The 5,140-nt window shown below is 52.0% G+C and overlaps 2 pseudogenes; both read right to left on the reverse strand.

Annotated features, from left to right (window-relative positions):
• Window positions 1–1,068: 1,068 nt before the first annotated feature.
• LOC143974003 (uncharacterized) lies at window positions 1,069–3,935 on the reverse strand (annotated as a pseudogene).
• A 221-nt stretch (window positions 3,936–4,156) lies between these two features.
• On the reverse strand, window positions 4,157–4,308 carry LOC143979995 (U2 spliceosomal RNA; annotated as a pseudogene).
• Window positions 4,309–5,140: the final 832 nt, after the last annotated feature.

The following is a 5,140-nucleotide window of genomic DNA, read 5'->3' on the forward strand; positions in this document are numbered from 1 at the left end:
CTAAAGAGGTCTGAACATTTACAGGACTAGTTCCCGTTACGTTGCTAGCAGACCGAGAACTTTACAAAAAGTTTTTTTTTTTTTCTACTACTAATTTTAGTTGCGGGGTTGTATGCATAAATAGTTCAAAAGTTATGTTTCAATAACACTATTTACCACCCTCGTAGAATTTACACTCATAAGTTGCTGAATTGCCGATTTATTAGCATTTTAATCTACTTTTTCCCTTGGTCCGGGGCGGTACACATGTGGCTTTGCCTACCCCCCTCGGAGATTGTTCGATCCCTTTTGGAGATTTCCGACTCCAGAGTTTCTTTCTCCCCTCCGGAGTCTGACGCTTTTCTTGGGAGAACTCTTTCTATTTTTCCCCTCCTCCCCCCAGTTGAATTGCTATGTGCTGTCTAGACTGTCTATACTAATAATTGTATCCTCAACAGATGCTCATCACCAAGTGACACTGTACAACCCGAACCCCACTGAGTCAGGGGTGTACCCCCTCGGAACCGTAAGAAATCTCCTAATGGTAAGGGAAGGTGAATGTTTACGCGATCTGACCCTCTGATCCCATGGCTAACACCACACCTAAGCTACTAAAGCTGGCCTCTCATAATGTACAAGGGCTAAATTCCCCCCTTAAACGTAAGAAACTGTTCAGCCTTTATAAATCCCTCCTATTAGATATTGTAATGCTACAGGAGACTCACTTCCCGATCCGGTACAGCCCGTCCTTCCTACACACTCGTTATCCTAATTTTTTTCTTGCGAACGCTGAAAACAAGACGAGGGGGGTCGCGGTCCTTCTCTCTAAGAACTGCGGCTTCTCTATGACCTCAGTCTTCAGGGACAAGGAAGGCAGATTTATATTAGTAAAAGGTTTGTTAGAAGGCCAAATGCACTCACTAGTATCATACTATGCCCCAAACAAAGGACAAGATAAGTTCTTCGCAAGCCTTTTCCACACCCTCAACCCCATGCTAGAAGGAAAAGTAATATTGGGCGGGGATTCGAACATCGCATTTGAACAGGAATTAGACTAGATAGATACAAGTCCTGCCTTGCCTAAAGGATTTAGCGGCAGAGTGCAGCTCCTCCAACACCAAGGGTGCGTTGACGTCCGATGAACCTGCAGGATCAATTTGGTTAGAGATACCTGACAGGAACCTGTCGGCTGCCTGTGAATCTGTTGTTTTCGGGGAGTAGAGGTTGGTGTAGTAGTCGCTGACCACTTGCATCACAGCCTCCTTTCCCTTCTGGAGTGTTCCGGTCTCGTCACGCAGCTCAGACAAGGGTGTGTGTCCTGAGTGGAGTTTCCTGAAAAAGAAAGAATTACACTTCTCACCTTTCTCAAGGTTCTCCACCTTGGCACGGAAGACAATGTGCCTGGATTCTTCCTCAAAGTGCCCTTTCAGGCTCTTCTTGGTGTCCTCCAGGTCCTGCCTAACGTCCCAGCCACAGTGGTGAAGGTCCTGCAGGGACTGCAGCTGACGTTGCAGTCTCCTGAGTTCCTTCTTCCTGGCACACACTTGCTGTCGTCCTCTTGCCTGAAGGAAGCTGCGCAGCTTGACCTTCACAAACTCCCACCAGTCACTTACCCTTCCGAAGAATCGCTTTTCCTCCTTCCAGGTGGCATAGGCCTCCCGGAGTTCCCCCATCAGTTCCTCATTTTCCAGCAGGGTACTATTCAGCTTCCAGGAGCCTGGTCCGCGGGCAAAGCCCTCGCCCAGGTCACCCCGAAAGTGAATAGCCCTGTGGTCAGAGAAAAAGCAGGGGATCATGGAGAAATCGCGATGCTTGACTGCTCTTGAAGTGAGCACGAAGTTCGATCCTGGAACGCACTGATCCATCGGGACGGCACCATGAGTAGTTCACGGTACCTCTCCCTATGGATCCCACAGCGTCCTGCAGGGAAGCCTCCGAGATCATCTCCTTGAGCAGCCTGGATGTAGCATCGAGTTTTGCGTACATACTGGAGCTGCGCCCATCCTCCTCTATTGGACAGTTAAAATCACCGCCGATTACTACTGCCCTGGTGGTGACGAGTTGGGTCCGCAGGGTCTGGAAAAGTTACAGCCGCTCATTCTTATCTGGGGGGGCGTACACGTTGATGAGCCTAATTGGCTCTCCCACCCACGAGCCGTCTATGACCAGAAGACGGCCACAGACTAGCTCATGGATGGAGTCAACCGCGAAGCGCCCACCCCTGACAAGAATGGCTACACCTGCAGACTTACAATCGCCACCCCCGGACCAGTAGGAGGGACCGAGGGTCCACTGGGAGGTCAGATGGGTGTACCTCCTCAGAGGAGGGAGTGCGCACTCCTGGAGCATGTAGACATCACTCTGCTGAGTGGCTAGGAATGTCAGTGCCGCTTGCCTTCTAGATGTATCCTTGATACTCCTCACATTAATGGAAAAGATTGAGATCTCTGCCATAATGAAAAAGGGGTATAAGGTCTAGTCGGCAAGGGACCGAACTTACCTCCCCGGAGGGGGGTCTTCCGCTGCCTCTTCTGCTTGTCCTGTGTTCTCGGACAGGCCGAGCTCCTCCAGGACAGCATCCATCATTGTCTTGGTGATGATGACGTGGAGGTCGGAGGGGAGGTCAGGCTCAGGGACGGCCTTGACCTCCACCTCCTCCCCCACGTCCTCATCTTCCTCCCCCGCTGACTCGAGGTCCTCCACTATTGGCTCTGGTCCCTCGCTTTCGCGATGGTCGCCAGTGGGCCTTTTAGTGGAGGAAGCGGGTTCCTCTGCTGTTGGACTCCTAGGCTTCCGTTTCCGGCTTCCTGAGAGTCCACTGGTGGGGGTGGAGGGGAGGGTGGGGAAGTCCTCCAGGGAGGACAGGTCCGGGGTGGGTGAGGGGAGGGTGGGGGGGTCTCCTCCAGCACAGAGGAGGGGGGTGGGGGTGTGCTGGAGGCAGGGGCTGGGGCAGGGGTCTGGGCTGGGGCCTGGGTAGGGGTGGGGGTAGGGGTGGGGGTGGACTTACCAGTCTTCGTCCGTGATTCTTTTTCCGGCTGCTTCTTCCCGGTGCTGGAGGATGGTTTGCCCTGGATCAGGACGCCAGCATAGGACCGGGACCGCTGGGGGCAGTGTTTAAACACGTGCTCAGCCGCTCCGCAGAGGTTGCAGGCTTTGGACCTCGGACAATCCTTGGTCTCGTGGCCTGCAACCCTACAGAACCTGCAAGCAGGTTCTTTGCAGTCCTTCCCCATGTGTCCGGTGTTGCTACACCTGTTGCAGGTGAAGGGTATACCGGGGTAGAAAAGGATGCCTGCAGAGTTGCCCAGGGAGAAGCACGGCTGCAGGTGCAGGATGCCCCCCGAAGGGTCCTTCCTGAACTTGCAGAGTACTGACCACTTACCTATCCAGAAGCCGTTGGCATCGAGGATTCAGACGGGGTCCTTCACCACGGTGCAGAACCTCTGGAGGTAAGTGGCTATATCCTTACCTGAGGTATGGGGGTTCCTCATGGCCACCGTCACCCACTTCTCGTCCCGTGTTATGGGGCAGTTCGCAGCGAACTTACGAAAGGGGGATTCAGGACCACTCGCCTCGACCATATCCCAGTATCTTCTGCAGGCCTGGAAAGACACAAAAGTTATAAAAAATATACCACTTGTGAAGGCCTGCACCGAAAGCGTTTCCGCTTTGCTGAACCCCTGCTCCAGGATCATCTTCTTGCCGAAGATCTCCGGGGTCATGTCGGGGACCCTTCCGTCCACCTCCTTCAGTTGCAGCACGACCGTCTGCTTCATCCAGGACTCCAAGGTAGGGAGCCCGTCTGCAGGGGGGGAAGGCTTGGCTGGTCCCGGCTGGCTGGTGCTGGCCAGGGTAGAGGTGGAGGTTGAAGCAGCAACATCCTCGGGGACCTCGGTGGAAGTGGCTGGAGCGGGGTTCTTCTTGCTTCTGCTGGTCTTTCTCTCGCTCTTCCCCATCGTCTTGGAGAGGGAAGTCGCTTCAGGTGTTCTTTCGGCGGCTTCCTTCTGGATTCCTCGATGTCTTCGCTCTGAAGCCTTTAGAAAGGCTCTTGCATCTACTGCCCGGAGGTAGTAATGCGGAGGAGGGGGGGAGGAGGGAAGACCGCAATCTCGTTCCTTGTGGGGGCTAAGCCTCTGGCCCAATAGCAGCAAGTAGGTGAAGCTGAATTTAATCAACGATCCTACAAGGCCGAGCAGAGGGTACCCCACAAGGACCTAATGGCTTGGATAGATACAAGTGGTTCTCAACGTCCTAGCTGTGAAGCAGAGACACCCCTAAGGGCTATAGTCGATACTACACTTGATCTTAGCCAAAAGGCCGAGAAGCGATCTAGACTAAACCTCTGGGACAACAGCTCACGTGCCCATGCAAAGTCAGCCATAGAATAGCAAAACTGTTGCATTCCCAGGGCTTGACGGATGCATGGAGGGAGCTGAATCCAACCACTAGGGACTGCACACAGTATTCAGCCCCCACAATACTTTTGCAAGAATAGACCCCCTTTTTATACAAAATCATCTTCTTCCCTTTGCTGAGCATTCACAGATCAGAGACACTGTTCTCTCAGACCATGCGATAGTGATTATGTACATACGCCTCACGAACCCTGCCCCGAGCTTTAAACCATGGAGACTCAATGACTCCCTCCTCACGGACCCTAGCAGGGTCCCCATTATAGGAAAGGCTCTAGACGAATACTTTAAACTGAACACGACCAAAGACACATCTATGGAGACAGTTTGGGCGGCGCACAAGGCATTTATTAGGGGAGAATTCATAAGATTGGCCACGCAATTGAAAAAAGAATGATCCACCGACATCGATAGACTAGAAAAGGAATATGCAGCTCTGAGAGCAAAACATAAGAGAAACCCCCTGAAAGAAAATATTCCCCAAATAGATAAAATTAAATTGGAACTTAACCTAGCCCTCATGACCCGGGCGGAATAAAGCATCAGATGGAGTAAAAATAAATACTACACACAGAAAGATAAAATTGGCACTATGCTCAAATCCAAACTGACCAAAACTGACCCAAACTGACAAAATATATCAGCATTTAAATGGTGGTTGGATAAAGGGCTGTACGGGATTGGGCACTTCTTCTCTAGGTCAGGCCCCTTCCCCCTCAAACACTTCATAAAGAAACTGGAATTACCAT

This window comes from Lithobates pipiens, unplaced genomic scaffold (genome assembly GCF_037356315.1).
Source record: "Lithobates pipiens isolate NorthernLeopardFrog02 unplaced genomic scaffold, aLitPip1_a1.2 Scaffold_13, whole genome shotgun sequence".
Lineage (NCBI taxonomy): Eukaryota > Metazoa > Chordata > Amphibia > Anura > Ranidae > Lithobates > Lithobates pipiens.